Source organism: Hevea brasiliensis, chromosome 11 (genome assembly GCF_030052815.1).
Source record: "Hevea brasiliensis isolate MT/VB/25A 57/8 chromosome 11, ASM3005281v1, whole genome shotgun sequence".
NCBI classification, from domain to species: Eukaryota; Viridiplantae; Streptophyta; class Magnoliopsida; order Malpighiales; family Euphorbiaceae; genus Hevea; species Hevea brasiliensis.
This window is the reverse complement of record NC_079503.1, coordinates 5037608-5061946: the sequence shown is the minus strand read 5'-3', so window position 1 is coordinate 5061946 and position 24339 is coordinate 5037608. Positions and strand designations below refer to the sequence as shown.

Here is a 24339-nt window from a genome sequence, read left to right as displayed (position 1 = left end):
TGAGATTGAGTTAAAGCAATGTTATCACCATTTCTCAATAATTTAGTACCTAAAATTGCATCAACCTGACCTAGATCCTTCATATCAAAATTACTAGATAAAAAAGATTTGTTTGTATTGATAACATGGATATTACTGCCAAAAATTAAAATATCATCCACATACAAGCAAAGAATAACATAAGCATTACCAAATTTCTTAAAGTAAACACATTTATCAACAATATTAATATTAAAACCATCAGATAACATAACCTTATCAAATTTTTCATGCCACTATTTAGGGGCTTGTTTCAAACTATACAAGGATTTTACAAGCTTACACACTTTTCTCTCTTGTCCTGGTACTATAAAACCTTCTAGCTGATCTATGTAAATTTCTTCTTCTAATTCACCATTTAAAAAAGTTGTCTTTACATCCATTTGATGAATATCCAGCTTGTGGATAGAAGCTAAAGCAATCAAAAGCCTAATAGTAGTAATTTTAGAAATAGGTGCATAAGTCTCAAAGAAATCTACTCATTCTTCTTGTTTAAAACCTTTAGTAACTAACCTAACTTTAAATTTTTCTATGGAACCATCAGTCCTCAAATTTTTCCTAAAAATTTACACCTTATTATTTTGCAACAGGTGAAAAATAAGATAAAACCTAAGTTTTATTAAAAGTAAGAGAATCCATCTTACCCTTAATTGATTCTTTCCAAAATGGAGCATCAACAGAAACTGTAGCATCATTATACGTTTTAGGTTCATCTTTAAGCAAGAAGGTGAAAAAATCAGTACAAAAAACTTTAGTTTTTATACTTCTCTTCTTCTAGGTTCATATGAACTCAAATTATTATGATCAGAACTAGAAGGATCCTCATTAACAGGTCTAGATAACACATTTTTCATAGGAAATATATTTTCAAAGAAACATGCATCTTTGAATTTCATAATAATATTATTATAATTTTCAGGAATATCACAATGTAATACTAGAAAACGATATGAATTACTACTCAAAGAATATCCAACAAATGCACAATCAATAGTTTTAGGACCTATTTTTCTTTTCTTAGTAATAGGAACATTAACCTTAGCTAAACACTCTCACGTTTTGAAATATTTCAAAGAGGGTTTTTTATTATTCCATAATTCATATGATGTTTTACTAGAATTGTTATAAGGAATTCTATTTAAAATAAGAAATGCAGAATACAAAACTTCACCCCCATAAATTATTAGGTAAATCAAAACCAAGCAACATAGTATTAACCATATCCATTAAGGTCCTATTTTTTCTTTCTGCTATTCCATTAGATTGAGGTGAGTATGGAGCAGTAACTTGATGAATAACACCATGCAATTCACAAAAATCATTCATTTCATTAGAAGAATACTCACCACCTCTATCAGAATATAAAATTTTTATTTTTTTTTCTAGTTGATTTTCAACTTCTGCTTTATAAACTTTAAATTTATCAAAAAATTCACTTTTAGGATTAATTAAATACACATAGCAAAATTTGGAAAAATCATCAATAAATGTAATAAAATATCTCTTACCACCGTGGGTCAAAATATTATTACTATCGCAAATATCACTGTGAATCAATTCTAACAAGCATGTTTCCCTTTCCACAGATTTAAAAGGTTTCTGTTACACTCATTTCATATAGGCATTTCAGGGTAGTTTTGCATCCATTTTGCCCTTATATTTTAATATATTTTATGTTTTTAGCTTTATTTTAGCTTATTTGTTAACTTTAGATACTTTATATTTGATTTTTATAATTTTATTATTTTTGATAGGATTTTGTGGCAAATCGAAGATCAATGAGTGCATTAGGAAGTGATTTGAAGAAATTTGGAGTTCTTTAAGCATGGAGGAAAGTTGAAAAAATCCAGCCTTGAAAGAGCAAGTTAGCCGAAATTTGCTTGAGACTTTGCTTATAATGTTGCTTGGGGTATGTCATATAAGCTTAACCTTAAGCCTATTCAAGCTGAAAGTCAAGCACGGCTTAAATCCTACATATTCAAACTTTTACTTCACAACCTACCGAGAATTGCTTAAGATCCTGCTTAGGGTAAAGCGGCAGTGCCTAAGGTGCAGTACAAGTCATGTTGGAAGTCAAGTAAGAGCAGAAAAGTCTATTTTACTCCAAGTCTGTCGAGATTTGCTGAGGGTCTGCTAACCTTAAGCAGACAGTGCAACCAGAGGTTGAAATTTGCTAAAGAAGCTGCTTAGGGTTAAGCAGTACCCTAAGCAGACTGCCCAGAACGTGAATAATGCTGCTGACTTGGATAATTTTACACCTCATTTCCTATCTACTCCTTGGCTCCTATTCACTTTTAGGGCAACTTTTTGGGACCATATAAATTCATCATTTCCTAGTTTTTGCCAAAAGAGGAAACAGGAAGAAGAAAAGAAAAGAAAAAAAATTATAAATAAAGAGAGGAGGACGCCATTTTCTGAGGGAGGAGCTGCTGCAACCATCTTTGGGAGCTCCAGAAATCAAAGTTTTGGGTTTTTCTACTTAGGTTTTTTTTTTTATTTTTAGTCCTCTTATCATGTTTTTCTTTACTTTTCTATCAATCTTTCTTATAAATACCGATATGAGTGAGTAAACTCTTTAGATTTTAGAGTTAGAAAATATGTTTTAGAATAATTTGTGGATTTGGATAGGGTATTTTCATATTTAATATAAATATGAGTTTTGATTCCTTCCTTGTGTGCTTGATTTACTTACCTAATGTTGGTACCCATTGGGTATTGTGTTAATCTTTGATTGAAGAATCGAAAGGTGAAAGTCATTGATAGATAATCAGGGATTGAAACTTAAAATTGCCTAGATTTAGAAATAAACTAGGATTTTAAGAGGAATTAATGATTGGTTACAAAACTTAATGAGTTTTAAAGTAATCAAATAACATACGAAAGTAGGTTTGGTTATTTTAGAACACACTTTGGTTTGCTTGAGAAAGATATCAAAGGAATTTAGAATCAATCACCTTCAAACTCTATTTTTCCCTAAAAATTGAAGTACCCAAGACAAATTTCAATTAATTTATGCATAAACCCCCAACTCTGGAATCACTTTTAACATAATTAGACTTTGATTTAAATTACTCGTTATTAATTTAGTTTAATTGCAAACTAGATTTAGAATTTATTTGTTTGCTCTTTACCCATTCTAATTAGATTAATCAATTTACTTTGCTCATTTATATTTACCATTTATTCATCAATCATTAGCACAAATAATCGCTTCATTCATAGTTTGGTGCTCAAACGACAAATCCTCATGGGAACGATACTTGACTCATCACTCTATTACTTGAGATGACCCGTATACTTGCGGATACGCCCATCAAGTTTTTGCCGCCGTGGCTGGGAATTTCATTTTTGTTTGATATTGAATGATTGTTTGTTTGGTTAATTTGGGAATTTTATTTTATTTTTAATTTCTTTTACCATTTTACTTTGAGAATTTGTTTATTTTGTTTTTCAGGTACTTTATTTTATGAGAAGGACAAAAAGTGAAGAAATCAATTTATTCTTTGATCCAAAAATAGAAAAGATAGCAAGAGCTTTAAGAGCAGAATCTAAGAGGAGAAAAGCTGAATTTAAAGCTCAACAACAACAAGAAAGAGGGCAAGAGTAAGAATTGCTACAAGAAGAAATGGCCAATAATAATAACAACCGCTCTATGAAGGATCATACCTATCCTAACATTAGGGATTTCATGCCAAGTATCACAAGACCAAGAGTAGAAGCTAATAATTTTGAATTGAAACCTGCACTCTGTTAGATTGTACAACAATCACAATTTAGGGAAAGTCCAAGTGGAAGTCCACATGTTCATCTAGCACACTTTCTTGAGATCAGTGATATGTTGAAGATAAATGGAGTTTCTGATGATGCAATTCGACTCAAATTATTTTCTTTTTCTTTGAAGGACCGAGCTAGAGAGTGGTTACATTCTTTGCCACCGGGTTCTATCACAATATGGGATGAACTTTCTCAAGCATTTTTAGCTCAATATTTTCCACCAAGCAAGACAGCTAAGCTAAGAAATAAGCTAACTTCTTTCAAACCTAGAGATGGTGAGAGCTTATATGAAGCATGGGAGAGGTTCAAGGATTTGCAAAGAAGATGTCCACATTATGGGATTCCTAAGTGGATGCTTGTTCAACACTTTTACAATGGAGTTTCACGAGCTATTAGAAGTACAATTGATGCATCTTCTAGAGGTGATCTTATGGAAAAATCTGAAGATGAAGCTTTTTCTGCTCTAGATAAAATTTCTTATAACAACTACCAATGGAGTTGTGAGAGGAATGAGATCAAGAAACCAGCTGGTATGTTTGAGCTTGGTGCCATGAATATGATTAATGCTAAGTTTGATGCTTTGACAAGGAAAATGGATAAGCTAAGCATGAAAGTAGATTCCTCAGCTGGAGGTTCTAATAATTCAATAGAAGTTAGAGCTGCAAATGTCAATTGTGCAGCTGATTTCTCTGCACTTAGTCAAGATTTTTCAAGTGAGCAAGTGGATTATGTAGGGAACTATAATCAAAGACTAAGTGGTAACCCATTTTCTACAATTATGATCCAGCATGGAGAAACCACCCAAATTTCTCTTGGGGAGGTAGACAAGGACAACACTAAAATTTTTAGCAACTTTTTGGGTATTAACAACATCAGAATTTTTAGCAGAATAGAGGTTCTCCTCCTAGAATTCCTAAACCTCAAAATGCACCTGCTCCACCTCTACCACAACAAGCACAACCAGACAAGACAGCTAGATTGGATGCTATGATTGAGACTCTACTTGTGAGCCATCAAAGTCAACAAGATATGATTTCTCAACTAGCATCTAAAGTAGATCAAATGGCAATACACAATAAGATGTTAGAGAATCAAATAGTTCAACAAGCTAGCTCTTCAAACAACAAAGCATTTGGGAAGAACCCAAGCCAACCAGAAAATTCAAGGGAGCATTGCAAGGCTATTACATTGAGAAGTGGAAAAATATTGGAGAGTGAAGATAAAAAGATTAAAGAGAAAATTGAAGAAGAGAAAAACAGAGAAATAGATGAAAAAACTGAAGTTGAAGTTAAAATTGAAGCTGAGAAAGAGAGTTCAGTGGAAGAAAAAGAAAGTAAAGAGAGAGAGAGTAAAGGGGAAGAACCTAAATATGTAGCACCTAAAGTCTACATGCCACCTTTACCATTCCCACAAAGGTTCCAGAAAGTAAAGTTGGATAAACAATTTGGGAAGTTTTTGAAGGTATTGAAGTCTTTGCATGTGACTATTCCTTTCACTAATGCCTTAGCACAAATGCCTTCATATGCTAAATTTTTGAAGGAGATTTTGTCTAACAAGAAGAAGTTGGAAGAATTTGAGACCGTAGCTCTCACAGAAGAAAGCAGTGCTATTTTTCAAAATAAGCTTCCACCCAAACTGAAAGATCCTGGTAGTTTTTCCATACCATGTCACATTGGGGATATCAGTATAGATAAGGCTTTATGTGATCTTGGAGCCAGTGTTAGTCTAATGCCATTGTCTATCTATGAGAAAATGAAGATTGGAGAAATGAAGCCTACCACCATTTCACTACAGTTAGCAGATAGGTCTATTAAATTTCCAATTGGGGTGATTGAGAATGTTCCTCTAAAAGTTGGAAAATTTTTCATACTAGTAGATTTTGTAGTATTGGAGATGGAGGAGGATGTACACATTCCTATTATTCTTGGTAGACCTTTCCTTACTACTACTGGAGCTGTGATTGATGTAAAAAATAGAAGGCTTACATTAGAAGTTTGGGATGAAAAAGTTGAATTTAATTTGCTTCAAGTAATGAAAAAGAAATATGATTCAAATTCATGCTTGAGAATTGATGTGATAGATGAAGTGGTCAGAGAAGTGCTCAAAAAGCAACATCCTGAAGATCCCTTAGAAGCTTGTTTGGTTCACAACATCAAAAAGGGGGATGAGATTGAAGAAGTTGCAGAATATGCTAAAATCTTGGAAGGAAATCCATCTTTGCCTATGGATAGTATTGAGGAGATTGGAGATTTGAAGCAAGATACAACTTCATCATCAATGCTTAAAAAAAGTGAAGCATCAAAGGTAGAGTTGAAACCTCTTCCAACAAATCTCAGGATAAAGGAAGCTTTGATATCTGCTCCTATTATGCAGCCATCCGATTGGTCATTACCCTTTGAGTTGATGTGCGATGCTAGCGATTATGCCATTGGGGCTGTTTTGGGACAAAGGAGGGATAAGAAGGTGTATGCAATATATTATGCAAGTAGGACCTTAGATGATGCTCAAATAAATTACTTTACTACAGAGAAAGAGTTTTTGGCAATGGTATTCGCAGTAGATAAATTCAGGTCCTATCTTGTAGGGTCTAACGTAATAGTGTACACAGATCATGCAGCTATCAAGTATCTCCTTCAGAAAAACGAGGCCAAACCTAGGTTGATAAGGTGGGTACTACTCCTTCAAGAGTTTGACTTAAAAATTAAGGACAAGAAAAGAGTAGAAAATGTAGTAGCAGATCATTTATCTTGATTGAGGCAAGACAAGGAGATAATTTGGGGAAAAAGCTTCCAATAGATGATTATTTTCCTGATGAGCAGCTGTTGGTAATCATGAGTGCAAAAATCCCTTGGTATGCAGATTTCGTGAACTATTTGGTGTGTGGAATCCTTCCACCTGATCTAACATGGCAGCAAAAGAAGAAATTTCTTTTTGATGTGAGGGATTATGATTGAGAAGAGCCATTTTTGTTTAAGAGATGTGGAGATGGGTTGATTAGAAGATGTTTAACTGATGAGGAGATAGGGAATGTTATTGGAGATTACCATTCTTCACTTTATGGGGGTCATACGAGTGTTACAAAGACTACAGAAAAAGTTCTTCAAGTAGGATTCTTTTAGCCACATATGTTTAGAGATGTGAGAAAATTTGTAAATGCATGTGATAGGTGTCAAAGGATGGGAAATATCTCAAAAAGAGATGAAATGCCCCTCCAAAACATATTGGAAGTGGAACTATTTGATGTGTGGGGCATTGATTTTGTGGGACCCTTTCCATCATCCTTTGGACACAAGTACATTTTAGTTGGGGTAGATTATGTGAGCAAATGGGTTGAAGCTATACCATCTCCAACTAATGATGTTAGAGTTGTGATCAAATTCCTTAAGAAGTTTATTTTTACAAGATTTGGAACTCCACGTGCCATTATAAGTGATGGAGGTTCTCATTTTTGCAACCATCAATTTGAGATATTATTACAAAAATATGAAATAAAACACAAGGTTGCAACACCCTACCATCTACAAACTAGCGGTCAAGTGGAGATCTCAAATAAAGAGTTGAAAAGAATTCTTGAGAAAACAGTGAATAGTTCAAGGAAAGATTGGTCACTAAAGTTAGATGATGCTCTTTGGGCCTATATGACAGCTTTTAAAACTCCCATTGGCACCGTCCCTTTTAGATTAGTTTATGAGAAAGCTTGTCATTTACCTTTGGAGTTGGAGCATAGAGCATATTGGGCCATAAGGACACTAAATTTTGACTTAAAAACTGCAGGAGAAAAAAGAATGCTGCAATTAAATGAACTTGAGGATTTTAGATTGGATGCTTATGAAAATGCCAAGATTTACAAGGAAAGAACTAAGAGATGGCATGATAAGCATATTAGGAGTAAAGAATTTCAGGAAGGGGATGTTGTTCTCTTATATATTTCTAGGTTAAGGTTATTTCCCAAAAAATTAAAGTCAAGATGGTCAGGGCCTTACACTGTTATAAAGGTATATCCCTATGGAGCTGTGGAGATAGGGAATGAAACCTCAGGTACTTTCAAAGTTAATGGGCAGAGATTAAAGCATTATATTGTTGCAGAGCCCACACAAAAGGTTGTAGAGGTTTAATGGCTTAGTTCCCCAACTAGAGATATTTAGGTGATATGGAGAGGAAGGTCAAGCTTAAGACCTTAAACAAGCGCTTCTTGAGAGGCAACCCATGTAACACCCCCGTTTGCATAGCCTGGTAGATTTCACTGTTCCGGTGACCGGTATCGGTCCGGATAATTAAGGAGATTAGAGCCACACTTAAGACAACTTGAGAAGCCATAAACACAAATAATTAGTAATGTTTAATTAGTTAACTATAAATAAGAAAAACAGAACATAAGAAGTTAAACGAGCCGAGAGTCACAGCGATGAGTGACCTCCTCGGGAACGACTGCGAAGTCATTTTAAACTCAAATTTCGAACCGTAAAAAGTGACGCTGCGGTCCTTAAGACCCTTATGAACACAGTGGAAAAGAGAAAATCACGAAAAAGAACTGTTAAGCCAGTCAAATAATTAGGTCAGGGAGCCGGAAGAAATATTGGATTATTTACAAACCGGAATGAACCGGCGAGGGGCAATTTGGTCAATTGACCAGAGTGACTCGACCTAACTAATCACAAATAAAAACGGAGAAAAGAAAATTTCGGAATCGATAATTAAATTAAAGAACTAATAGAAAAAAATAAATAGAAAAAAAAAGAAAGAAGTTAGAAAAGTCAAAGGTGATGACATCATGAATGATGTCATAAAAGATTAATTAACTTATTTTATTAAATTGGGATTTTTGGTCTTCAAAAGGGGATAAGATTAAAGAAAATAGAACAAAAAAAAAATAGAAAAGTCTTCTTCTCCCTTGTTGCCGCCCCATCTCCTCCATAAGCTCCCATGAAAAATCTTTCCTTAAGCTTACATTAAGCTTAATTTTCTTTACCCAATCAACATAACTCCCACCTAAAAACTTCATTCTTGCATCTTGAAGAGTATAGAAAGAAAGAATAGAGGAAAGAAAAAGTGTGAAGTTGGAACAAAAAGTGAAGATCAAAGGCTTCACCTAAGGTTGGTATTCTAACCTTCAATTTCTATTTTAAGTTCATGCTTATTACTTAAAATGAGCTTAGAATTCATTAAATGAAGTGAAAATATGGGTGTCGCAAGGGATTTTGCGGTCGCCTGAATGAACCCTCACCGAAGTGGAAAAGAATGAGGAGTCGCCACCTTAGTTTTGAGGGAAACTAAAGAAAACCATTTGTGAAGATAAATTGAAATAAAACCACTTCAAAACAGAGATTCTAAGTTCGGGGTCCGTAAACAGGTGGGGAAGGTGTTAGCACCCCACCTCGTCCCTTAATAAGGGTAAGTAGATTTAACTTCATATTTTTATAAATTAGTTAGGAGGGCTTGAATGGAAATGTTAATCCTTTTAACAAAAAGGAATATTTAATTTTTCACTAAGTTTGGATTACCCAGATACATAAGTAAATGAGATAACCTTAGTGAGTTACTGTTGTTATTAGTTTTGTTTGAAGGGTTATTTTATTAGAATTCAATTTTTGGAATTGGATGAGAACTCTCCTCCAATCTCGTTTGAATATTTATTTAAATTTTAGATTGAGAACCGGATAAGAACTCTCCTCCGATCTCTTTTAATATTTATTTGAATTTTAGATTGAGAACCGGATAAGAACTCTCCTCCGATCTCTTTTAATATTTATTAAAATTTTTAAGCTTGAGAAACGGAAAAGAACTCTCCTCCGATCTCTTTAATATTTATTAAAATTTTTAAGCTTGAGAAACGGATAAGAACTCTCCTCCGATCTCTTTAAAATTTTTAAGCTTAAGAATCGGATAAAAACTCTCTTCCGATCTCTTTTAAATATTTGCTGAAATTCTGGTTGAGGATCGGATAAAGACTCCTTTCTGATCTCTTCTATTTAAACGGCAGTCAGATAAGGGTCTTTCCGATCTCTCTAAATTTTACCTATCGAGAGGACCTAAGGCTAAGGGTTCTGACGTTCAAAGTTGTCAGGGGGTCTGCGCAAGACCTCTTTAACTTATTGGTACCTTAGGACTGGGCAGGGGATGCCGAACCGAATCCTCCGACCTTCCTATATGGTCGCCTTACCAGCATTTTTGGTAGCCGATCTATTCCATTTAGTTATTCAAGGTTTGATTTTACTCTATCTTATGACGTCTTACCCCATGACCTACTGAGTCATTCTAGTGACTCAGCTTTACCATTTTCCAGGCTTATTATTCAGACCTTTCATTATTTCAAAAGGACTCTTAAGTTGCCATTACCTACATCTCATCCAACTACTTATGTATCGCTTGGAACTAGATGACTTACGCTCAGAAATAATAAAGATTAACAAAGGTATCGATACGGAAATAAACTAGAGCACAACCTTTCTCTGTATCTTTCTAGCGTGATATGAACTTAAAGAAAATAACATACATAAAGAAAGAAGAATGGAAATGCGTAAAACAAGAACTAAACTTAATAAAATGGCAACATGAATACTGACCTGTAAGGAGTCGATTCTAGTGAACTAACCGAGAATCACAAAACGCAATAAGATTGCAAGTTGATAGCCGAGAGACTAAGGTTCGCCTTGGAACAAAGAGTGCTTCACTAAATGCAATCGAGTCAGAATTATACCCGAGTTTAAATGAGATTGAGCATGGGCGATGGAAGTGAAAATAAAGATAACAAGGAACTGAAAAATGTGAACGCTGCGGGATGATGAACGAGCTGAAAATGGAAAGTTTCAGTGTTTAAAATCTTTTTAAGAAAATACTTCCGAAAACTGGTTCCAAAAGTTCTTCTTATGAAAGCAGAGTGACGATCTGAATTAAATTTCAGAGTTCTTCCACTATAGTAACTTCCTTCTTTTTTTCGTCCTCCTTTTGAACAGTTTTCATGCAGGTATTTATAGGAACCGGGTGCTCCCCATGAAGGGTCAGGATCTATTTTGAGGGAGATGGAGGGTCAGGATTTCGAAGGACATGATCTGAGGCTCAGGAATTAAAGAGGATCGACGGCGAATGGTGAGATCCTTTTTAGAATATTTGTCATTTTCTTCTTCTAATCTGACGGTCCCAAATTCTCTTGTCCGGGGTGATCCGAGGGCTGGGAGTGAAAGGCGCTGATCTTGTCGTTTTCTTCTTCAATCCGAGGGCTCCGAGCTCATCCTTACAAGTAAGATCAACGGTGGAGATTAGAATGTACAGTGCTGTCCTGACGTACGCATGTCAGAAATGCGGGCGATTCTGGGGCGTGCGGTTGAGATTTTACCTGCAACGCTTTAACTACCTCGGCTCTGATTATGGTGACGGCGGTAGGCGCCTTATTCTTTTTGTTTTCTGCTCTCTCTTCCTTTCCGATCTTCTTAACATGATCCTTCTCTGATCTTTCATACCGTCTTCCCTCTTCCAATCTCTATTATTCCAATATTTCCCTTAACCAGGCCCGGTCCGGTCAAGGTATTAATTCCCCTCGATTCCCGAAGCGTCCGCTTCGTTTTCTGCTTAGCAATAAATGCCCGATTTTCCCCTATATATACCCCTGACAGAAGAGACTTTCTTCATTCAATTTTCCTCTCTTCCTTCTTACTTTCCAGTTCTAGCTGCTCCGGCAGAAGTTCCGGCCATGATTGTGGCTGTTGATCCCTTTCCGATGGACCTCTTTATTCCCCGACTGAAAATTTACGACCCCGGTGCTCGAATAATCGTGATAACCTTGTCTGATGATGGTGAGAGAACTGGACCAATTAACCGATCTAGATCGCGGACCTTGATCGTGCCGATCTCGAGTCGTTCGACCGGTATAATCGGCGAACCGATTTCGGCCGAGAAGACTACTAATGTTTCGCCGACCCTTGGCGGTTGCTCTTCCAAGTTTATTTAGCTTCTCACCACATTGGGTGTTCCGACAGCGGCTCGGTTCCGGTCGATGACATCCTTTGGATCAGTCACAATGTTGACTTTGACATAGGTCCTTTAGATGGGATGTTCCACCGGTCTCTGAGATCGCCCAAATGATGTATTTTATTTTCAATGTAATCTGCTCTCTAGAGATCACAGAAATGATGTAGTCCAATTTTAATGCAATCCGATCTCTAGAGGTCACCGAAATGATGTAGTCCAATTTTAATGCAATCCGATCTCTAGAGATCGCCCAAATGATGTAATCCGATCTTTTGGAAATAAAGATTTTATTTGTCAATTATCATCTTATTATTATTGCATTAATTATTTTCCGATCTCTGAAGTATTTATCCGATCTGACCTTTAATTTAAATGACCCTAAACTTTTGAAAGGGAGATCGGCAACAAAAATGGTAACAAAGATCTAGTGTCAGTTCAATTTCGTTTGTCAACAGAGATCAGGAATATACTTGACTGGTCAGGAGATTCGACAATGGGTTTGAGAGATCAGTGAGTGATTTAATAGACCGGTAAGGCTTTGACTGATGTGAGGACTTAGCATTGATTCAATTCCTTGTGAGGACAGATCGGAAATGTGGTTATCTAGCACAGAGAGATTTAGTACTGGGGATCGGTTTCAAAGTTTATTAATTCTGGAGATCGGCCAAAATATGGTGTCGACAACTGCCCCTCTTTACACAATTTCTATTAAAGGGAAAAATTTTCCCGTGTAGGAATTATGTAAAGATTCAGACCCATATTTTGGACGATTAGGTGTTCGAAGTTAGGGAACTAAGGCATACCTAAGTTAGTGACCTAGAGATCGGCAACAGAAGTTAAAACATTAGAAAATTAAAATCAACTTGGATCAAGGAACCAGAGGTTGATAATAGGAAATTTAAATTGCATGAAATTAAAATCAACTTAGATCAAGGAACCAGAGGTTGATAACAGGAAATTTAAATGCATGAAATTAAAATCAACTTAGATCAAGGTACCAGAGGTTGATAACAGGAAATGTAGATTGCAGGAAATTAAAATCAACTTAGATCAAGGAACCAGAGGTTGATAACAGGAAATGTAGATTGCATGAAATTAAAATCAACTTAGATCAAGGAACCAGAGGTTGATAACAGGAAATGTAGATTGCAGGAAATTAAAATCAACTTAGATCAAAGAACCAGAGGTTGATAACAGGAAATGTAGATTGCAGGAAATTAAAATCAACTTAGATCAAGGAACCAGAGGTTGATAACAGGAAATGTAGATTGCAAGAAATTAAAATCAACTTAGATCAAGGAACCAGAGGTTGATAACAGGAAATGTAGATTGCAGGAAATTAAAATCAACTTAGATCAAGGAACCAGAGGTTGATAACAGGAAATGTAAATTGCACTTACAAAGCAAGCCTAATCCGGACACAAAAAGTTTTTCCCCAAGGAAGTGTACTTAACAGAATCCTTAAGGCCGATGATGAATGGAGGACGAGTTGCAAGACTTGACCTATGACCTCATTTCTTCCAATGCCCCATTTCTGTTTTTTTTCGACTTTCTCCCGAAAAGTGCCCTTGCGGGTTTTCACTTCCCCTTCGTCTATATGACTAGAAGCGCCCTTCCGGGTTTTCACCTCTATTTTTTTTTTTTTTTTTTTAGGATGCCCTTTCGGGTTTTCACCCCTACCCCTTTTTCTCCAAGACATTCCCTGCAAATCTCATAGTAGAGTACATGAGGTTATCAATTGTCAAATCCTAATCTTATGGCAAAAAATTTTAACAGATTAATAGCGCATTAAATAACGAGATTGCAGAGAGATAATGTTAAAGAGTGAGTATAAAGGGAAGATAAAAGCATAGGGAACGAAATATAACTTTATTATAGCTTTAACAAAGATAGAATTTCAAAGGAAAAGGGTACAAGGATAGATCTCACATATTCCTTGTGGCTGGCTTTGAAATCCCTTAACTGCCATTATTTCAAACATTTCTAAAGTTTCATGTTGTGATGATTCATTTCCTTTCTCGGTTTCGTGCTTCTCCCTTATTTCTCCATTTTCTGGTTCCAGGGGCGCCCCTTTTTTTTTTTTTTTTTGGCTCACTCTTTCAGGACGCCCTTTCAGGTTTTCATCCTTCACTCATTTTACAGAAAGCGCCCCTTCGGGTTTTTCGCCTTCTTTCACACATTTTGCTGGGAGCGCCATTTCGGGTTTTCACTCCTACCCTTTTTTTTTTTTTTTTTAGGCATAGTATCTTTTGACGGTGTCAGCATTCACAAGTCTTGGCAATTCTTCACCGTCCATGTGGGTCAAGATCAAGGCTCCTCCAGAAAATGCCTTTTTAACCACATAGGGTCCCTCGTAGGTTGGTGACCATTTGCCCCGGGGATCCCTTTGATTTGGCAGCATTTTCTTCAGAACAAAGTCCCGGGTTGGAATTGCGTGGGCGACGCTTTTGTCAAATGCCCTAGCCATTCTCTTCTGGTACAATTGTCCATGACATGCTGCTGCTAACCTTTTCTCGTCCAGCAAGTTTAATTGATCCAACCTTGACTGGATCCATTCTGACTCATCAATCCCTGATTCCTTCAGAATCCTTAAGGAAGGAATTTCAACTTCAATAGGTAATACTGCTTCCATCCCGCAAACCAGTGAGTATGGAGTTGCCCCGGTTGAGGTTCTTATAGAAGTCCGGTATGCGTGAAGAGCATAGGGAAGCATATCATGCCAATCCCTATATGTGATTGTCATTTTCCGGATTATTCTTTTGAGATTTTTGTTTGTGGCTTCCACCGCTCCATTCATTTGGGGACGGTATGGGGAGGAATTGAGATGTCGGATCTTGTATTGATCACACAATTTCTGAATCTTAGGACCATTCAGATTCTTGGCGTTATCAGTGACGATTTCATTGGGGAGACCATGTCGGCATATGATATTGTTTCTGAGGAATTTGAGAAATGTGTTCTATGTAATATGGGCGTATGATGTGGCTTCGACCCATTTAGAAAAATAGTCGATTGTTACCAGGATAAATCTGTGCCCATTGGATGCCTTAGGGTTGATGGGACCAATCACGTCATTGCCCCACATTGCGAAAGGCCATTGCGAAACGAGGTTGAACTATTTGTGAGGTAGAACATTTATCGGATCTGCGTAGATCAAACACTTATGGCATTTTCGAAAATATTCGATGCAGTCTTTTTCCATGGTGGTTCAGAAATATCCCCGTCGCATGATTTGCTTAGCCATCATATGTCCATTAGTATGGGTGGCACAGTTTCCCTCATGAGTCTCAAAAAGGATTCTCTTCGCCTCTTTTGCATCCACACATCTCAACAATTCGCCGTTGGAGCTCCTCTTGTATAGGGTCTCTCCACTGGGGAAGTATCCCAATGCTAATCTCTGAATCATCCTCTTTTCGTTTTTGCGTGCCCTCGAAGGGAATTCTCTGGTTTTGCAGTAGACCAGGATGTCATGATACCAAGGTTCATCATCAGGTTCTTCTTCAATCACGAAGCAATAAACTGGCTCATTCCTTGTCTTAATCTTCAGTATCTGAGTCATCTGCCTTCTTCGATTTGAGCCATAACAGCTAGAGTAGCTAAGGCATCAACAAATTGATTCTTGTCTCTGTTAAGATGAGTGAAAGAGATTTCTTCCAATTTCTTAATCAGCTCCAGTAAGTACTTCTGATACGGGATTAGTTTAGGATTCTTAGTTTGCCATTCTCCCTTGACTTGATAAATGATCAGGGCTGAGTCTCCATATACCTTCAACTTCCTGATTTTCATTTCGATGGCAGCCTGTAGACCCATCACACAAGCTTCGTATTCTGCGACATTGTTGGTGCAGTCAAATCTCAACTTGATAGCTATCGGAAAGTGTTTTCCATCCGGGGATATCAACGCAGCTCCAATTCCATTACCGGACAAATTGACAGCTCCGTCGAAATACATTTCCCATACATCGGCTGGCCCCTCTTCTTCGCAGTCTACTTCATTAATATGCTCATCAGGGAACTCAAAATCCAGGGCTTCATAATCCTGGATAGGATTTTCTGCTAGAAGGTCAGCGATCACGCTACCTTTCACCGCCTTCCGGGTCATATAGACTATGTCATATTGGGAGAGTATGACCTGCCACTTGGCTATCCTGCCTGGTACGAATGGGCTTTTGAATACATATTTGATAGGATCCATCCTGGAGATGAGCCATGTCTTGTGATTCAACATGTAGTGCTTGAGGCGGTTTGCCGTCCAGGCTAACGCGCAGCAAGTCTTCTCTAAGAAAGAGTACCTCGACTCACAATCATTGAACTTTTTACTTAGGTAATAGATAGCCCTCTCTTTTCGGCCAGTGTCATCATGTTGTCCCAAAACACATCCCATCGAGTTCTGTTGGACTGCCATATACAGGATCAGGGGCCTCCCCGACACGGGTGGAACCAATACTGGTGGGCTTGACAGATACTGCTTGATTGTCTCGAAAGCCTCTTGACAAACTGAATCCCATTGAGTGGTGTTGTTCTTTCGGAGCAGTCTAAAAATAGGCTCGGCCTTAGCGGTGAGATTGGAAATAAACCTTGATATATAGTTCAATTTTCCCAGGAAACTGCGCACCTCCCTTTCTGTTCTTGGGGATGGCATCTCTTGAATAGCTCGAACTTTATCGGGATCTACCTCTATTCCCTTCTCGCTCACTATGAATCCCAACAATTTCCCTGACCTAGCTCCGAATATGCATTTGGCGGGATTCAGTTTCAACTGATATTTCCTGAGTCTCTCAAATACTTTCCTCACCACCTGCACGTGGCTCTCTTCTCCCCTAGATTTGATGATCATATCATCCACGTATACCTCCACTTCTTTATGCATCATATCGTGGAATAATGTGACCATAGCGCGTTGATAGGTAGCACCGGCATTCTTCAACCCGAAAGGCATGACCCGATAGCAAAATACTCCCCATTGAGTGATAAAAGCGGTTTTCTCTTTATCTTCCTCATCCATTGGGATTTGATTGTACCCAGATGCCCTATCAATGCATGAACATCTGCCCAATCCCGCAGCGTTGTCTACTAACACATCAATGTGGGGGAGAGGGAAATCATCCTTCAAGCTTGCTCTATTAAGATCTCTGTAATCAACGCACACCCTAACTCTCCCGTCCTTCTTCATAACCGGGACAACGTTAGCTATCCATTGGGGATATTTGACTACTTCCAGGAACCCAGCATCATACTGTTTCTTGACTTCATCCCGAACTTTGAGCAGTGTGTCAGGATTCATTCTTCTTAGTTTCTGTTTCACCGGGATTGTCCCCGGAATAAGAGGAATTTTGTGCGTCACTATCTGGGGGTCTAAACCAACCATATCATCATAGCTCCAGAAAAATACATCCAGGAATTCTCTAAGCAAACTGATCATGTCTCCCGATTCTTCACTCTCCACTATCTTAAGCTTCCTTTTTACTTCTTCAGTACCTAAGTTCATGGTGCGTGTTTTGTCTCCACAAGGCACTAGGGAAGGTTCATCCTTTTCACCTCTTTCTTCTGTAAGATCTTCCTTAGATTCACTTGAAGTAATGGCAGTCATGGGGATTTCAAAATTAGCCAGAGGAATTTCTGAGTCTATTGAATTATTAGGTGTTAATTGATGAATGGTCCTGAATGAATGAAAATAGAACATATTATAAGGATGGAATTCAAAAGGAAAGAAAGAGAGAATTGGATTTAAAATGCGCTATTAATTCATTAATATTTATGCCATAAGAAAAAGGTCCATTTACAGAGTTACACTTGCCACCATGGACAAAATGATCAAGTTTAGATAACCAAAGGTACTTTACTCGAGATTGAGTACAGGGATGTCCTCTGCTATCCAGTTGTCTAGTTCTTGCCCCTCATCTATTGGCGAGACCAGAGCCTCATACAAGGAATCTAGGTGGATGACGTCAATGGACGGTTCATCAGGTGATTCTTCAACCTCTGTCGGATTTTCAATGACCGGTTCGGTGAAGATCTCTGAGATTCTCGGGACTACCTTCCCTTTTCCCATTTTCTGGTCAAATCTTTGATCCCGAAGCATTTTCCTCATCTAGAATAGCCCATTCATAAGGGCATCTTCCTCATATCCCAAACCGTAGCGGCCTATCTTCTGGATAGTCGGTATGGGTTCAATGATTCCCTGTAATGTGGCGCCTAGGCCTTTGCCTTCTTTGTACCCGCTCCTCGACATTATCTTGGCTACCATAGCCATAGCCCCTTCATTTCTGGTTTCTTGCAACTCAAGGGCCTGGAAGGAGCTTTCCAACGACTCCTCGGCCACTTCCACATAAGGGAGTGATTGTGGCTTGGTGACCAAAATGGCTTCTTCTCCTCTTACAGTGATGATTTTGTCGTCCATAATGTATTTTATCTTCTCGTGCAGAGTTGAGGGAATGGCGTTCGCAGAATGGATCCAAGGCCTCCCCAGCAACATAGTGTAGGCCGGCTCAATATTCATCACCTGGAATGTGACGTTGAAGGTACATGCGCCAATTTGGAGTGGTAAATCAATATCTCCCAACACTTCTCTTCTGGTACCGTCAAAGGCTCTTACCACTATAGCACTTTGACGTATATCTGATTGATCAACTGGCAACCTAGCCAAGGTAGCACTAGGGAGTACATTGAGAGCTGATCCGTTATCAATAAGTACCTTGGCTACTATACAACCCTTACATTTCACTGTTACATGCAGAGCTTTAGTGTGCCTTAAACCCGCTGGGTCTATCTCGTCTTCCGAGAAAGTAACAAAACTTGACGCCTGGATTTGTCCCACTATCTTCTCAAATTGCCCCGGAGTGATGTCGAGGTTTACAAAGGCCTGATCCTGGACTCTCTGCAAGGCTTGTCGGTGCACTTCTGAGCTCAGGATTAGTGATAACAGTGAAATTCGGGTAGGTGTCTTTCTCAACTGCTCCACCACATCATACTCACTTTGTTTCATTATTTGGAGTAGCAGCTCCTCCTCTTCTTTATGTCCGGTAGGCTCTACTTCCCCTGTCTTCTCAACCTCCTCTTCAATATTCTTCGGTGACTCTCCCATCTTTACTTTCCCTTTTCTCTTTTCTTTCTCTTTGTTCCCGTAACACCTCCCACTTCGAGTTATAAACTCGATTTCTTGCTCAGGTGGGGAGGATTTTGTGGCGGCAACTGGCTGAAGATTAACCTGGGGAGTAGTACTGGCGGTAGGTCCAGCATAAGTCATTTTAAAATGCTCATGGGGAGTGAAACATGGTTTTGGTGGTGCCGGAGGTGAGGCAAGATTAGGAGCTGATGTGCTGCTTGAGTGAAAACTTGGAAATTATAGTTCCAAGGGACAGCGTGAGTATTGGTGTGATGTGAGCCGAGGAGGAGTTCGGATAATCGCATCGTGGCGAGGCTACTGGGGGTGAGAAAGTAATTCTGGGTTTAGAGGTAGAAGCATTCTGGCTGTATCTAGTTGTGTTCACTCCCCTTTCTGTCTTCGACCTTGTCCGGCATCTCAGAACTTTGAGGGATAACAAGTTCTGAACCTCTTGCTTAAATTCCTCACAATCCTGCAGCTCATGATCAGCTGCCCCCCCATGGTAAGGACATCCCGTATCCTCTACTGATTTTGATGCCTGAGGGCAAAGGTAGCCTTCCTTCACTGCCACGGCAAAAATATCGTCAAAGTGAGGAATCAGCTCTTCTACCTCCGGTGTCGACCTCTCTCCGTCAGGCTTTATCATATTTACACCATTGCCCGCATTATGGTTGGGCAATGGGTTTGAGGTAACATTAGGGAGGGAACCATTTCCTTCAATTTTTAGCCATCCGTTCCGGATTAAAGCGTGTACTCTCCCCCTGAGTGCTCCGCAATTGTCAGTTGAATGCCCTTGTGCCCCTCCATGATACTCACAACGGGCAGTGGCATCATACCACCTGGGATATGGAGGCTGAATTGGGTCTAGGGGAACTGGTACAATCTGGTTTATACCGACAAGGTATCGGTATATTTCACTGAGCGGTAGGGGAAGAGGTGGATCAGGGTTTCTCGGGGGTCTTGGGTTGTTTTGTGGTGGTCTCGGTTGAGCAGGAGGAGGAGGTGGTCTAGGTTGGTAATTTGTTGGTGGGGGATACTGTGGGCGCGGGTGTGGATAATTCGGGAAAGGAGGCGGAATGTTTGCGATGGTTTGGCCATGAGGAGAAGGATATGGCCGGTAGTTATTTTGGGGAACTGGGGAGTAATTATTCTGCCGGGTGATGGAATGCACATCACCCTCCTTTTTCTTGCCAAAATTGGCAGTCTTCTTTGCAGGGTTCTCAGCCAACTCCTGCAGTCGTCCCATTCTTAAATTGGCCTCTATCCTTTCACCGGCCTGGATGATGTCGGAGAAGCTGTTGGAAGTGTTTCCAATCATCAAGTTGAAGTAAGGAGCTTCCAAAGTCTTGATGAACAGAGAGCATAGCTCATTGTCGGTCACCGGGGGGGTGTACTTCTGCCGCCTTTTCTCTCCATCTCTGGGCATACTCCTTGAAGCTTTCCCTGTCTTTCGCACTGTTCCGCAGTCCCTCCTTGTAGGGGCCACATCACAGTTAAATTTGTACTGTCTTAAGAAGGCATCAGCTAAATCCTTCCAGGAGCGCAGTTTGCTTCTGTCCAACTGAATGCACCACCTCAGGGCTGCCCCGGAGAGGCTCTCATGAAAGAAGTGGACTAGCAATCTGTCATCATCTGTCAGAGCGGACATCTTGGCGATATAGGTGGCCAAGTGAATGCGAGGGTCTGAATTCCCAGTGTATTTGTCGAAATCAGGGACCTTGAACTTGGGCGACATCACCACATTAAGAACCAATTTAAGCGATGCCACATCGACTGAACCATACATATTCAGTCCTTCGATTGCTCTCAATCTCTCTTTTAGAGCAAATAGTTTCTCGTTTTCTCTCGTCTTATTTTCCCCTCCCACTGCATGAAATGCTCCCCCAGTTGGGAGGTGAGGGGTGGAGTGAACTGGAGGGATTAGAATTGAAGGGTATGGGTCGGTGTTTGAAATGGTTGGGTAATGAGAGTAAGGTAGGTCATTATTCATGGTAGCCGGATTGACAGTGATTGTCGGGTCCGGGATAGGCGACTGAAAGGTAAAAGAAGTTGAAGCTTGGTGAGGATCCATTGTTGTAGGAGGTGGAGGAGGTAGAGGTAAGTTAGGTTCTGAAGCAGGTTTATTCTGGGACATTTCCCTCATTAGTCTCATAAGTTCTGAGACCTGATCCTTCAATTCGGAAACCTGCCCTTGTAGGTTCTGTACTTGTTCCTGATCTTCCATTATCTTCTTTGTTCGGGATCTTGTTAAGTACACTCGCTTGGGTTGAACCGTGTGCTTGGTCAGGCTTGCCTTGTTTGAAGCAATGTTGATTTTCTGTAAGGAGTAAAAAAAGGTTTTAACAAATTTAGAATTTCGTAAAAAAACTAAAAGTCCTGGTCCGGACGAAGGATACAGTGGCATTTGGGAGCCAGAATGAAATCTGCGAAAGGATGGTTGCATCAACTTTATCATGGCATCATTCGATAGTCTGACTGTGAATGACTGGATTGAATGCGCATTTATGATACCTGTCCATATAGCTCATTCAATTTTCACATAACCCTAGCGAGGGAGTTCCTACGGGAGTCATATTATTCATTCACAAATTTGCTAAACAATGGTCCAAAAATCATTTCATTAACTGAATAATTTGTACACCGTATTCTTTATATCGGCCTAGGCTCTGGGAGGTTCTTTATAATGAGATGACATTTCCTGAGATACTCATATAACCTTTCTTCTTGTTTGGCAGGGTCGAATGCTTTCAGAGCATACTCGGATTCAGGTAATAGTTCTTGTTTTCCCTGTGCTATTATTCTCTCCAGCTGGTCAAAATTTTCTTTCAGCTCTTGATAAAGAGCAGCTTGTCTTTCTTTCTCCTTCCTTTCCTTAGCGCATTCTTTCAAGATATCGTTGATGAGTAGTGCCTGTTCTTTTAATTTGAGCTTCTTTTTTTTGTTTTCTTGTTTATACTCCTCAACGAGTATTTCTTGGTATTTTATTTTTTCCTGAAGCTTACTATTTTGTATTTCTACTTCTTTTACCATAGCTTGGGGAGAGTCTTTTTCCTTTTCCCATTGTTCCTCTTGCTCTTCGAACCCTATCTTTTCGGCCCTTGCCTCTTCCCTGAGTCTTCTCACCTTTCTTTTAAGGTTCCGCTGTTGGTTCTCCAACTGTTTCATTTGTTCTTGCAATTGTGAGTTCTCGGTATTTGCTTTTTGTAGTGAGTCAGCCAGACGATTATCAGCTTCTTCTAATAGGACGTTTCGGCGAGGGTCGCTGTCTTCGAATTCTACAGTTGAGTGTTCTCGGTCCCTGTCAGCCCTCCATTCAAGATAATCGCGTGTGGCACTTGGACCTTTAGGCGACCTTTCCATCAGAGAGATGTTTTCCCAAGATCTGCGAGCCATTTTCAACCCTTCCTCTTCTTTGATCTCATGGTAGAAATGACCTTGGTGGTATTCTTCAATGTTGATTTTGGACTGTGTTGAGCCAAACTGCCTCATTACCAATGCCGGAGTGTAACTTGTGTATCCGGTCACTCCGATTAGGGATACCGACTGATTACCTCCCGTGCTGATCAAAATGGATTGGCCTGACGCCCACAGTTTCCTCCAACAGTAATTATGGCTATTGAAACTCAAAATCCGTTCCCGCCACTGCTGTTCATTCTTCGGACTGATTACCAACCGGGTCATCTTCTCGATGGGGGGCTGGTCAAGGTACCAAGTCAATCCTTTTGTCTCCACAGGACACATGTGGCTGATAATCCAGAGGTACAACAATTGAGAACAACACTTAATGGACCCTTTTCCCTATTGTCTACAGTAGGTAAGGGTTAATAAGGTCTTCGCAAGAATCGTCGGTATCGGACCGCCCAGAATACTTCCACCGTGCTGTGGGTTATGATTCCCGATGGTCCCGGGAACAAAATCAGGCCATAGATTCCCAAGGCGAGTGTCATTGAAGCTCGATCCCACTGTTTCTCTTGGATGTATTGATCTAACCATTTCTTGAGATGTGTCCAATACCAACCATGCGTGTTTCCTTTGACGGTTTCTTTTGACTTTACTTCTTCTGGGGAAATACCAATCATATGTGTCAATCGTTTCCAAGCCTGCCTATGCTCGAGATGAAGGTAAATCCGATTTTGCGTCAGGTAAGGAATCTCTAATAATGTCTGATATTCTTCCATAGTGGGAACTGTATCAATATCATTAAAAGAGAATACTCCGTACTTAGGACTCCAAACTGACAGCATGGCCTTTAATGCCGGGATTTGGACATTGACTCGCATTAGGGTTGCAATCCTCCGCACTTCTTCTCAAATCGTGCCTTGACTGATCGGAAGTGATCTCCAACCGTTAGATGCACCTCGAGGTCGTTCATTCTGACCTCAATTTTATTCAGATCCAATGAAGGTAGCAAGCTAGCATGTGCCTTGGAAACATCATTTTGCGGGGGTACTGGAGTATGAGCTGATTTGGACCAAAGTTTAGCATTCTGAACTTCTTCTGCCGACTGACTCGAGGATGTCATGATAAAAATGATGCCTATCCTTTTTACAGACTTTTGGTTTAGTGATGCCTGCGGAAAAACTCGTTAGCAGGATAAATTCAGGTAATCTTGTATTATATTGTTGGCAGAGTGGTACCTACACATTTATCAAAGTAGGAAAATGTGTAGGTTTTCTTAACAATATGATTCAAGATTACCTTTAAAAATAAGAACAAAATAAAATAAACAGAATAGGGTAAGAGTAAGTATGCCCCTTTTGTCCTAGGATAGGGAGACTCCTGATACCGGATGAGTGCTACCTAATTGGATAGTTCTATCTTATAAGGTAGCTTACTACGGCTTTCAGCTATCGTGATAGTTTAGCTCAGGATCTAGTTTTCTAAGAGCCACAGGTTCCCAAATTGCCCCTACTGTAAACAGTAGAGCCTCATTCTATCCCCATGATATTGTCGGGAAAATTCCATGGATATCACAGTGAATAGAACGAGTTTCAATTTGAGCAGAAGCCTTCACGGATACTAACGGGGTAGAACCCACGGGTACCGCTACATGACCCCCTCCTACTTTCCTAAAAGGGTAAGAAAGCCCGGGTATAGGGCTGAAGTGTGTGAGGACATCGTGTGAGTGTTCAGTGTGTGAAGGGACATCTTTACCTCTTCCCAATTTAGGGGGATTTTATTTTCTTTTTTCTTTTTTTTTTTTTCCTTTTTTTTCAAACGAAGAGTACTGCAAGGAGTAAAACAAGCAAAACAAGCAAAACAGTTAGTAGAAATAAACAAAAATTAACACATAAAATATTACCGGGTGAGCCCACCTAACTATAATTTGATTAAGAAATTAGATCTACTCTTGGACCTCTGGACCGGGGTCAAGTCGAATCGTCCCCAGTGGAGTCGCCAAGCTGTCGCAAGGGATTTTGCGGTCGCCTGAACGAACCCTCACCGAAGTGGAAAAGA

The 24339-nt window shown here is 39.4% G+C and overlaps 1 non-coding gene and 1 pseudogene across 1 annotated transcript; one reads left to right on the top strand and one right to left on the bottom strand.

Moving 5' to 3' along the window:
* Nucleotides 1-24339, top strand: part of LOC110662059 (zinc finger CCCH domain-containing protein 64-like) — a 63986-nt pseudogene that overhangs the window by 5137 nt on the left and 34510 nt on the right.
* On the bottom strand, nt 4049-4155 carry LOC131171020 (small nucleolar RNA R71). Its single transcript, XR_009141778.1, has one exon. It is a non-coding gene; the product is annotated as a small nucleolar RNA R71 (small nucleolar RNA).